General features: G+C 44.0%; 1 protein-coding gene across 1 annotated transcript in view; it reads right to left on the minus strand.

The window, feature by feature from the left end:
* cdh23 (cadherin-related 23) overlaps positions 1–13,480 on the minus strand; it is a 967,008-nt gene that overhangs the window by 548,683 nt on the left and 404,845 nt on the right. The gene's annotated exons all lie outside the window — the stretch shown is intronic.

Raw genomic sequence — 13,480 nt, forward strand, 5'->3', positions numbered from 1 at the left:
AAAACCTGGTAAAACTTCATGAATTGGATGCAAAACTCAAAGACTTCAGAAATTCTTTCACACTAAGACAGTATACTAACCCCACATTTCAGTTGAGCTTTTCATATTAAAGCAATGTGACACCTCCATTTCCTTATGGCAGATTTGTCTGATTGAAACTATTGATTTAATTCCAATTATTGCTGCATTTTGGGCAGGCTTGAGCTGTTGACATTATTTCTCCAGAGTGGAGGAGACTGATCAAATGCATTTCACTTAAGACTCTCAACGCCGATGGAGAGATAAACCTCTTATCTTGTCAGCTTAATAGAAGTTCAGTTTAATTTGCAAAGGTGTAGATTTGACAGCATGTCTGTAAAATTTCAAATAAAAAAAACCAACCAGGGTTAATAGCAACGGCTGCTGCCAACAAGGTAAGACCATGCATCTCTCTCTGCACAGTCCATTACTGCATTCATACTGACCACTGCCCCCAATATCTGTCCTTTGCTCTCTATGACAGCTAGAATTTCCGAGACAGAAAGTTATTTCTAATTTACAGGTTCACACAATGAAGAGCTGTAGTGAGAAACTCACCGAATATCAAAAGTATTTTGTCAGCTGCTAGATTTGAGGGAGTTGGAATATTTAACAAATGACTAGCCTGAGGAATCACCATGTAAAAGGAAGGATTCTCAATTATTTATTGATGCACTTTAATTTTACTGTAGAATGTAAGAAAGTTTACTGCATTGGATTCAAAGTTCTCTCACTCTTTTCTGCACAAATAAATGGTAGCTCTCTCCATTCTGGTTTCTGTCTCTGAAATACATTGATACTTCAGTGCAGTCCTGAGGGAGTGCTGCACTGCCAGAGGTACTGTCTTTCCAATGAAACAGTGTTCCCATCTGCTTTCTCAGATGGATGTGTAAAAACCCATGGTGTATTGTGAAGGTGAATAGTATTGGCCAATCTTTATGCCTCACCGGAGCAGATTACCTCGTCACTTGCTGCATATTTGCCACGTTTTCTGACACAAAGGGTCTTGATTGGCTGGCAGATGCTGTGACTGCTGACATCATCAAAAGTGTTATAAAAGGGCAAGTTCTTCTTTTCTGTTCACACCCGTCATGCATCTCAAACTCCTGCAGCGTCAAGAGCTGATTGAGAACAATGATCCACTCGGGTACGCGCTCTGATGCCAACTGGGGTCTGGAGGTTGAGAGAGATGACATGGACTTGCTCATCAGACAGGAAGGGCTTCAGTAATTGCAGATGGATATCCACCCAGCCCCAGCACACAGATAAGAAAACCAGTCTGCTCTTTTTTAATGGTTTCTAACCAGAAAGATTTCATTTTAAATCCTTTTAAAAACACAGCATTGGTATATCACAATGGTTGTCAGATGTTCCTGTACGGGAGATTTCTACGTTCTGTCAAATCTCATTACGTTCCTGGGGTTCCCTGCAAATTCCGATATATTCCTGGGCTTCCTTGTAAATTGTGCTGCATTCCTGGGAGTTTCCCGCAAGCTGTGCTTCACTCCCCTTACACATACCCTGTCTTGGCTTTCAGAAATCTACGCTAACTGCCCAATCAACTGTAGAACATGCTCATTAGAATTCAACAAATAATTTCTACTACATCTACAACTATTGTGGCAGGGTGGGGGACAAGTGTAGTATCGAATACAGAGATTCCTGGCTGTTACCAGACTTTGGGTGTCACAGCGGCTCGCACTGCTCCCTCACAGCGCTAGGGACCTGGGTTCAATTCCAGCCTCGGGCGACTGTCTGTGTGGAGTTTGCACTTTCTCCCCGTGTCTGCGTGGGTTTCCTCCGGGTGCTCCGGTTTCCTCCCACAGTCCAAACATGAGCAGGCTCGATGGATTGGCCATGGTAAATTGCCCGTAGGGATGTGCAGGTTAGGTGGGTGAGCCATGGGAAATACAGGATTACAGGGATGGGGGTAAGGGGTGGGTCTGGGTGGGATGTTCTTCAGAGGGTTGGTGTGGAATCAATGGACCAAATCGCCTGCTTCCACACTGTACAATTCTAAATCTGGTGGTCTGTATGGTGTAATCTAGTCCAATTAGAAACTCAGCCTTATGTGACAAAAGCCTAAGTCTCTTCCTGTAAATGATTTCCATTAACATTTGAGTGGTTTACTGTTACAAAAGACGCTTTCTTCATGTGTGACATCTGTGATAGGGTTAGGGTTACACCTGATTTGGAGGCCATGTTCAGTGTACAGAAACTCTATTCTTCATGGAGAAAGTGAACCACTCCTAATATGTGATAGTACACATGTAGATTGTGCCTCAACACTCAACACATGAACACAGGCTAAACTCAAGGGATCATTTACTCCTGAAGATGAGAACTCAACAGCATTGAAACATCTTCACTCAGAGAATGGGGAGCCTCTCTGCCAGAGAAAGTTGTTGAAGCCAAAGTATTGAAACATTTCAAGAAGGAGTTTGATATAGTACTTAAGACTTTAGAGATCAAAGGGTATAGGGAGACAAGGTATAGAGAGTTGGATGACCAACCACAATCGTACTGAATGCTGGAGCAGGCTCTAAGGGCTGAATGGCCTACTGAATGACTTCTGTTTTTCAAGTTTCTACATCTCACGTTTTGAATTGGCTGCTGCAAAACAGTCTCTGTGATGGTCTCATTCGGCTCGACACCCCTTGGTCCATATTCAGCATGGTATTGTCAGGAAACTGTTAACACTGTACTGGAGAAGTAACTTCATTGAAGCTGCTGGAATGGGATATCAGGAGGCTGAGACTGGTCAAGATTAACGATGAAGGGCTTTTGCCCAAAACGTCAATTTTCCTGCTCCTCAGATGCTGCCTGACCTGCTGTGCTTTTCCAGCACCGCTCTAATCTTGTTCAAGATTAATGTCTATCCCACTGCATCATTGTGTTTAATGGTGACAATACATAAAGGGCCCTTTACTTGAATGTAGATCAGCCCTGAAGCAAACTAAAGCTAAATCTGAAACGAGCTCTGACCCAGAACTGAGGAATAATGTTTTTTGCTCGTTCGTCTCTCGCCACTCCAGCCTCTTTGTTCCACTTGCATCAGGAATATTCCCCAGCTCCGAAAGTGCCAACTCATGTGTAATTACCTCCAGCCACCCTCAGCAATTGAATCCTTGGCTGTGAACCTGTCACTTTGGACAAGTCTCTGATAAAATTACACCTTGTTCGAAGAGCAGCTCCCAGCTCATGCATGCGTCTTCTACCCCTCTCACACAAACAGCATCTAACACGACTTCTGGATCACTGAAAACACAGAAACCTATTCATTATCACACATTCTTGTAAAGCTACAGCGGTATAACGAATATAATAAAAGCTGACAGAATGCTTTTAGATAAAGAGGTTCTGCTTTTATTTAAACTATGAATAAAATTGATGGAAAGCAAATTGCTTTTGCCAGAAGCTCTTCTTTAAAAGAGTCATAAAAGGATCCAATTATTAAATGTCAGAAAGTTGTCAGAAGCTGTGATGACCTGCAGCCATCATACACAACTGAATTCTGTTACTGCCTGTACCACTTCAAACTGAAGATTTGCAGAATGCGCGGTGAAAGGTAGACATCTGTGGTCAGCTTGTCCAAGAGAATCAGACGAAAGGCCGGCTACAGCTCTTGGTTGTCAGATACATTACACTTCACGGCTTCTTGCCTGGTGTATCTTCAATGCACAATGTGCAATTAATTTGTCTTAAAGAAAAATTCAAGCACTTCATATATAATTAATTATTCGAAAGTGCGACGATTGTTTTAGATAAAACACAATTGCAACTGGACCAGGGTAAAGAACTTCAGGTGTTGACGAGATGGGTGGCCCGGTTCAGCAGCTTTTAGCCATGTTGGGTCAAGGCTGACAAAACGTAGAAAGATGTACTTGTGAGAAATGAAACCTTTTCCTAACACCTCTCTTCCCATAGAATTCAGCAAGCCTACACTCTCAATCTCTGCTTTCTTTAAAATAAAATTTAATTCATGGGATGGCTAAACCGGAATTTACCAGCTCGATGACAGTCACAAGTCAACCACATTGTTGTGGTTTCAGAGGCACATGTCGATTTCCTTCCCTAAAGGACCTAGAGAAACGCGAGTGACCCAGATGGGTTTTCACCACAAGTGGGAGCGGTTCGGCTATCAGATCTTGCACCCACTCTGTGAGCACATGAACCTTTTTGCATTACTTACTATCAAGAGGATGTGTGTGGACTGCAGATGCTGGAGGTCAGAGTAAACAAGTCTGGTGCTGGAAAAGCAGAGCCAGTCAGGCAGCATCCGAGGAGCAAAAGAATCAACGTTTCGGGCATAAGTCCTTCATCAGGATTGTGGGGCGGTGTGCTGAGAGATAAATAGGAGGGGGGGGGGTGACTGGGGGGGGGGAAGGTAGCTGGGAAGGCGATAGGTTGACGAAGGTGGGCGTGATGTTGATACGTCGGGGAGGGGGGAGGGTGGAGAGGATAGGTGGGAAAGAAAATGGACAGGTAGGACAGTTCAAGAGGGCGGTGCTCAGCTGGAGGGTTGGATCTGGGATAAGGTGGGGGGAGGGGAGATGAGGAAACTAGTGAAATCGACATTGATCCCGTGTGGTTGGAGGATCCCAAGACGGAAGGTGAGGCATTCTTCCTTCAGGTGTCGGGTGACTAGACTTCAGCGGTGGAGGAGGCCCAGGACTTGCATGTCCTTGGTGAAGTGGGAGGGAGAGTTAAAGTGGTTGGCCACAGGGTGGTGGGTTGTTCAGTGTTGTTCCAGAGATGTTCACTGAAATGGTCCATAAGTTGGCATCCTGTCTCCCCAATGTAGAGGAGACCACATCGAGAGCAACGGATACAATCAATGAGGTGTTTGGATGCGCAGGAAAATCTCTGCTGGATGTGGAAGGGTCCTGTGGGGCCTTGGATGGAGGTGAAAGGGGAGGTGTGGGTGCAGGCTTTAAACCTCTTGCAATGGCAGAGGAAGGTGCCGCGAGTGGAGGGTGGCTTGGTGGGGGGCATGGACCTAACGAGGGAGTCAAGGAGGGAATGTTGATAGGGGTGGGCATTGCGAGGGTGAGAGGTTGGACATGTTGAGGCAGTCAATGTCATGGTGGCAGTTGGCAATAAAGAGATTGAGGGTGGGTAACAGACCAGCACGGGGTGTCCAGGTGGATGGAGTGTTATGGAGGCGGGAAAAGGGATTCTCAGAGGGTGGGTGGGAGTCCCAATGGAAAAAGTAAGCATGGTGACAGAGGAAGAAAAAACCATTGTGTGGAATTCGTTGACTAATCCCTAAATGTCCTGGAGAAGATGAGCTGCCTTGTTGAACAGCTGCAGGCTGTTGGGGGGGAATTCCAGGATATTGACCTAGCAACAGTGAAGAAATAACAACTTATTTCAAAGTCAGGATGGTGAGTGGATTGGAGGGGAATCTGTGGTCGTTTTCCAATGTGTTTGCTGCCCTTGTCCTTTTAGATGGCGGAGGTTGGGTTTGGAAGCTGAAGGAAGGTTGGTGAATTGCAGTGATGCATCTCCCACACTGCGTGATTGGTGGTGAGAGGAATCGATACTGAAGATCGCAGATGTGGTGCCAATCAATGTGCTGCTTTTACCTGGATGGTATCAAGCTTTTTTTTGAGTGCCGTTGAAATATTGAATAACAACTGGGCAAATTAGCAAAGCTTCATTGGTGTTTTGGATGCTGCATGTTGTGACTTATCGATACAGAAGAAAACGTCATATTTGCGTGACTGAGGGTGGTAATTTTACTCAGAAAATGGAAGACGACAGGATTTTGTATCTGCCATTGCTCATAAGAATATTCAGGGAAGTGTGGAGTGTTCCATCATGCTCCTGACGTGTGCCTTACAGATGATGGACAGGGTTTGTGTAGTCAAAAGGTGCTTTATTTGCTGTAGGATTCCTATCTGAATTTCTGATTCAGAGGCTGTTAGTTCTGCCTGGTTCAACCAATAATGACAGCAATGTACATTCACATAGCACCTTTATGCATAAAACTGCTCCATAGTGCATCAGAGACTTGATGGTCATTAATAATTGTGAACTTTTAACTCCACACAATGCCTGAATGTCAAGAACTACACAAACCTCTGTATCACCAAACTCGTGGGACCGATGAGGATATTCTTACAAGACCATAAGAAATAGGAAATAGTAGCCCCATTCAGCCCCTCAAACCTGTTCTGCCATTCAAAGGAATCACAGCTGATCTGACACTCCTCATGTCCACTTTCCTGCCCTGTCCCCATACCCTTGATTCCCCGACTGATCAATAATCTATTTATTCCAGCCTTAAATAGACACAAGGACTCTGTCCCCACAGCTGTCTGTGGCAAGGAGTTCCAAAGACTCTCAACACTCCGAGAGAAGAAATTCCTCTTCAGCTCCGTCTTAAATTTATTCTAAGACTACATCCTCTGGTCATGATGAGAGATGGTAGCTATGAACTGCTGTAGACTCCATTTCCTCTAAACTAAAATCCTCTGGCATGCACAAATGTTCTCTTCTGTAAAAATAAATCACAGCATGCAACGTCTAAGAAGAAAAAAATTGCAAGCACCAAGCTAATGTGCCCGATTATTATTCAATATTTCTACTTTGAACAGACCATCAGTAAGCAAAGGTACTAATCTTAAGGACACATTATTTGTTGCTTTGATTTACCAAAATAGCAATTTCCTCCTCAGTATCCTGCAATTCTCAACACTCCCAGTAAATTCAGTCAATTCAATGTCTAAGCTGATCTTGACTTGCCTCCACCCTCTCCACAGATTGATCACAAATTCTTGATCTAAATCTCAGTCTATTGCGGTGAAATAAAAACAAAATACTGCAGGTGCTAGAGAATCTGAAGTAAAAACAGAAAGTGCTGGAGAAACTCAGCAGGGTCTGTGGAGGCAGAAGGCCACAGGTGGTGGAGGTCAGTTAGCTCGGTTGGCTGGTTGGCTGCTTTATGATACAGAGTGACACCCACAGTGTGGGTTCAATTCGTGCACCGACTGAGTTTACCCTGAAGATACTATCTTCTCAACCTCTCCCCTTGCCTGACCCTCAGGTTAAATTCACTGCTGGTTGTGTCTCTCTTGAATGAGAGAGCAGCCCTATTGTTCTCTGGGACAAGGGTGGCTTTACTCAGCAGTAATGACCCACAGCAGACATTGTCTCGAACACACGCAAATTACACAGCATCTCCCCGAAGCTGAATTATTAGGAACTAAGAGCTACTGATTCTTTAACAAAAACATTTGTAATGACACCAAACAAGGCAGATCTGAATTGCCACACCCTGATGGGCTCTAGGACAGAGTGAAGGCAAGAAGGGAGAAAAATAAGAAACGACTCAAGAAGGTGAAGGGTGTATACTTTTTCAAATCCATTCATAGGATGACCTTTAGCTGGTATTACCCATCCCTTGCTGTCCCTTGAACTGCAGCAGTCCATGTAGAACCACAATAAGCAGGCAGTTCGAGAAGTTGACCCAGTGGCAGTGCAGGGATGTCAATAACATCTCCAAATGGTGGAGGAGCAGCAGTGCAACGTGTGGAGCTTGATGACTCCTTTCTCTTTTCACTTTCTAAATGCTTTTCTAAATGCTTCTATCTATTATTGTACCTCACTTCCTCTTAATGACTTCAGCGGAAGGTGTCTTCTCTCAGCCCAGGTCCAGTGACCAGGTGGTTTCCAGATGCCCGGTACAAGCCCTGGGATCGGCCTGGTATCAGCCCGGTGGGGCAGTCTCTTGGTATGGAGGCCTTATCGAGGGAGGGTGTTCTTATCCTGGTGTGGAGATCTTCTTTGGTGGATTTAGGTACTCCAGCAACCTGGTGTGAAGGTCTAATCCCTGTGCGGATGTCTTGTCTCAGCGTGGCCGAGTTTCTGAGCACACCCTGAACCCAAGAGTTACTAATTGAACTGTGATGAATTTTTGCTTTTTTCCTTCTTATTTATGACCTCTGTCATTAATTTTAGTGTGGTGGTATAGTGACTTATAAAACTTTTTACTGTATTTTCTTTTGTAAAAATACACGTGACAATAAATTGCTAATCTTTCCTGTATATTTCCAATTCAGGATTGTATGTGGCTTGACGGGGAACCTGCTGGGGGTGATGTTCCTATTTATCTGCTGCCTTTGTCCTCCTACATTGCACAGGTTATGGACTGGGAAGGTGCTGTTAAGGGAGCACTGGTGAGTTGCTGTTGTGCATCTTGTGGACAGTACACAATGCTGCTGCTGTGCATCGCTAGTGGCATCCCTACAGTGTGGAAGCAGGCCACTTGCCCCATCGAGTCCACTCCGACCCTCCAAAGAGTGTCCCAACCACAGCCACTCCTCCACCCTATCCCTGTATTTCCCAAAGCTCGCCCACTCTTCCCTGGACAATTCCCCATGGCCAATCCATCTTAACCTGCACATCTTTGGACTGTGGGAGGAAACTGGAGCACCCAGAGGAAACCCATATAGACACGGGGAGATTGTGCAAACTCCATACAGACAGTTGTGCGAGGGTGGACCCAAACCCGGGTCCCTGACGCTGTGAGGCAGCAGTGCTAACCACTGAGCCACCGTGTCACCCCTGCAGGGATTGAACAGGTGAGACTGTATCATTGTTTGAGGAGGGTCTGTGCAGTGGGTTGATCTTTTGAAAAGGGTCAATGAGAGTTTTGTTAATCTTTGTCAGGAGATTGCGTGAGAGGGTCAACATTTGTAGGAGATACACCTACCCCCACATAGCAACACTTGAAAGAGACAGACTTACAAGACAGAAGTCAAAATATAGAGGCTGGCTCTCGGAATGCAGAATTCTTATCACACAACACACATGCACAGAACAGGGTGATAATCTGATTGGAGTTGTAGACTTTAGCCTCCTGGATAAATAAGGATCTTAAATAACTAAGTCAAAGTGATATTGAAAATCCCACAAACATTGTGCTCTACACTAGATTATGAAAGCTAAGAATGAATAAACCCTAGAATTAGGAGTACTGATCACTTGCTCACAAAGAATAGAATGTCCTCTATACCTTATAGTAGTAGCAATGCATCTTAAATTATTGTCACATTGGGAGGGTAACGATCATAAAATTTGCACTTTTCTTCATACACTGATGAGTAAAATGAGCTAATTGAGTCGATACTCCTAAATGAAAAGAAAATTAGTGCAAAATGAAAATGAAATTACTACAAAATGAAAGGGAGCTCCCACAATTAAATGTAATCAGTCTTTGCAGAAAGTACAAGAGGTTTCACCGACATTGAAGAAACGAGGTAATGTATAGCATGAAGCTCATCGAAGGCAACAAGAGAAAATAAAACAGCCAACACTGTAAATTGCTGACGTTGATATCAGTGAGCAGTTTCATTCCTCTGTCCATTTTCATGAGTTAACCCTCAGTAAGTATGTTAAAATCTACTAAACAGGAGCTGGGTAATGTCACTTGCATTTGTTCAGCGGACAGTATAAAATAATCTAAAATGATAACTCTAGAAAACAAAAACAGGGAGACACGTCAATTTGCGCAATAACCTCTGCTCCCCCATCTGTTTCAATCGGCTTCAGTCCAGAAAAAATATAAAAGCAGAATATTTTTTAAAAAAACATAGAAATGCTGCTGAATGCTGACATACAGAAGGTGCCATCACGGGTCCTCAGACAGCACCTTCCAAAACTCATGACCTTGACCATCCAGAAGGACAAGGGCAGCAGACACATGGGAACACCATCCCTCCAAGCCCCATTCACCATCCTCACTTGGAAATATCGCGCTGTTTCGTTCACTGTCACTGGGTTAAAATCCTGAACACCGTCCCTAACAGCATGATAGGTCTATCTGCAGCACATGGTCTTCAGCAGTTCAAGAAGGCACCTCTCCATCTCAGGAGCAACTAGGGATGGGCAATAAATGCTGGCCCAGCCAGCAGCACCAACATCCTAAGAGTGGGTGTTTAAAAAATTCTGCAAATGACTCAAACTTTGACGATCTTTGCGATGATAGGACTTTTCTCCTAAGTTTCAATTTCAGGTCGAATTTGCTTGCCATATGAAATGCCCAGTGAATGTGACAGATCAACCTCTACCCAAAGTGTGAATGTTACAACAGAACAGGAAAAGAGAATGACAAAAATTTCTACATCATGACAAAAAAAAACCTTGTTACTGAAATTAAGCCAGAGAGTGCTTTTCAAACTTGGTCCAAAAAAGAGGAAGGGTAGTTATAGAATCATCGAGTTGTACAGAATGGAAACACACCCTTCAGTCCATGCTGACTAGATATCCTAAATTAATCCCATTTGCCAGCATTTGGCCCATATCCCTCTAAATCCTTCCTATTCATGTATCCATTCAGATGCCTTTTAGAACATAGAACACTGCAGCGCGGTACAGGCCCTTCGACCTTCGATGTTGAAGCCCATCTAACCTACACTATTCCATTTTCATCTATATGTCTATCCAATGACCATTTAAATGCCTTTAAAGTTGGCGAGTCTAACACTGTTGCAGGCAGTATGGTTCACGCCCCCACTACTCTCTGATAACTGTCCTACACCTATCAACCCTCAATTTATAGGTATGTCCCCTCACGCTAGCCATCACCATCTGAGGAAAAAGGGTCTCACTTACCATCCTATCTCACCCTCTGACTATCTTATATGCCTCAATTAAGTCACCACTCAACTTTCTTCTCTCTAACGAAAACAGCCTCAAGTATTGCACCAGCCTTCACACTTCCTCTGGCAGCTCATTCCATACGTGCATCACCCTCTGCCTGGAAAGGTTTCCCCTTAGGTCCCTTTTAAATCCTTCCCCTCTCACCTTAAACCTATGCCCTCTAGCTCTGGACTCCCCCACCCAGGGAAAAGACCTTGACTATTCACCCTATCCAGACCCCTCAAGATTTTATAAACCTCTAAAAAATCTACGCTCAGCCTCCAACACTCCAGGGAAAATAGCTCCAGCTTTTTTTTATATAACTGGAGACCGCAAATTAAGCAAGTGCCTTAATGGGGAATAAGGAAATAAAATGATTGTAATAGAGGCGGGGGAGTTGGGGAGCACAAAACAGTGCAGTGTCCTGAAAGTCCATGCGTGCTGAATGCCATTGGAGAGTGTTAAAGCAGCTATGGATTATTTCAGTTCACTGGAGTGAATTAGAATCCATTTGGCACATGTGTAATGTATCACATATGCACGGCTTTGTTGTACACGTGAGTCACGTATGTGGATTCTACATAAAATTACCGTATGACGTATCAACTAACACATGACCGAGAAAGCCCATTCTAATATGTGTTATGTCTAGGACCACAATAAAGGAAGATTCCCTCTGTGCTGTGTGAAGTGAAATTATAAGCCCATTGTTATAATAGCAATTCACAGCATAAAGGCAATCTGTGCCTGATACTAATACTCAACTCGCAAATGATTATTTCCAATTAGTTTAAAGACAGGGGTTAAATGAAGAAAGCTGAAATTGTAATCAGCACTCTTCTCTTCTCCCCTGAGAGTACGTGTTAAAACAACATTAATTGGAATGTTTGAAAAAAAGAGTTTTGATGTCATGCACCACCATAGAGTTCACATAACACACAATTAAACATATATTAAAAGACATTGCCCAAAAACACTTTGGGGAGCAGGAAAGACTTCAGAGTATGTGAACGAGGAGCAGTATATCAGAAAACAAAGAATCCACCACTCTGCTTTATGAATGACTGCTTAGCTAGCTGCTAAATGAGCTTTTATACCAGTCAACTGAAAACCTGTCAAAAATGTACAATAGCTTGTGTGACTACTGCACTTGCTAATATAACTGTGCAATCAAAAAGCAATCCAGAGTGTAAAGCACTCTGACAATGCTATACAGTATTATGATTAATGCATGTTGTTTCTTTACTTTTTCGAAAGCATTGACAATAAGGGATTAATGAGGAAGAATAACAAAACGGTCTGAAACACAGAATATTTACATTTGATACAGAGCTCAGCACTGCGGACTTTATTTTGTCTCTTCAATGTCCCGAAGACATACAATCAATTGTTTTGAAGCGCAGTGATTGAGTAAAATGCTGCTGCCATTATGTGCACAGAAAGCTCCCACAAATAGTAATGATGTTACAATGTTTAGTGGAAGGTAGTGGATTCAGCTTCCATGTGCATTGTTCACTACAATCTCCCGACGTTAAATGCTCATCGATCAACGTGACCCAGAACATTCAATGCAATATTGAATGTAACATACAAAGTATTATTCTGCTGCTGAAGGGGTACAATTCAACAGCTTTTTTTGAAATCATAAGCTTTCAGAGCATTTCACCTGATGAAGGAGCAGCACTGCAAAAGCTTGTGATTTCTAATAAACCTGTTGGGCTATAACCTGGTCAAAGATTGCAGTGCTGGAAAAGTACAACAGGTCAGGCAGTGTCTGAGGAACAGAAGAATCAATGTTTTGAGTATAAGCCCTTCATCAGGAATGAAGATTGTGGTCCGAGTTATTTACTCTGTCTATTGCTCCCAATGTGGTCTCCTCTATATTAGGTCGACAGGATGACAATTTGCAGAATGTTTCAGAGAACATCTCTAGGACTCATACACCAAACAACCCACTGGCCTGTGGCCAAACACTTTAACACTCCCTCCCACTCTGCCAAGGACAGGCAAGTCCTGGGCTTCCTCCACTGCCAAACCCTAACCACCCGATGCCTGGGGGATGAACGCCTCAAATTCCACCTTGGGACCCTCCAACCACATGGAATCAATGTGGATTTCACCAGTTTCCTCATTTCCTCTCCCCCCGCCTTATCCCAGTTCCAACCTCCCAACTCAGCACCACCCTCTTGACCCGCCCTATCTGTCCATCTTCCTTCCCATCTATCCTCTCCACCCTCCTCTCTGACCTATCACCTTCTCCCCCACCTCAATCTACCTATCGCACTCCCAGCTACTCTCCCCCCCAGCCCTAACCCCCTCCCATTTATCTCTCAGCCCCCTTGGGCCACAAGCCTCATTCCTGATGCTTGAACCGTCAACTCTCCTGCTCCTCGGATGCTGCCTGACTGGCTGTGCTTCTCCAGCACCAAATTCTCGACTCTGATCTCCAGCATCTGCAGTCCTCACTTTCTACGAGTTACAATAACCTGGTGTCTTGTGACTTCTGACTTAGTCCATGCCAGTCCAACACCGCCACCTGCACATCAAGACGTTAATGTATAACCAGTTTATTTCTTTCTGAAAGACTGTTGGTCTGATTTCCTGCATGCAGACCCCATTCTTGTGGGGAAAATAGGTTTCTCTGCCTAGTTGGAGATCTTCCTCCCCAGATTGGAAGCCACTATTTCGTGACCTCCTCCCCAAGGATGAAAGAAATGAGCAGGATTTATTTTTGCATTAATTAATTCACAGGAAGCAGCCATTGCTGGTGAGGCAATGGGTTTATGGCCCATTCCAAAAGTGCCTTACAAAGGTG

The sequence above is a fragment of the Chiloscyllium punctatum genome, chromosome 13 (assembly GCF_047496795.1).
Source record: "Chiloscyllium punctatum isolate Juve2018m chromosome 13, sChiPun1.3, whole genome shotgun sequence".
Classification (NCBI taxonomy): Eukaryota; Metazoa; Chordata; class Chondrichthyes; order Orectolobiformes; family Hemiscylliidae; genus Chiloscyllium; species Chiloscyllium punctatum.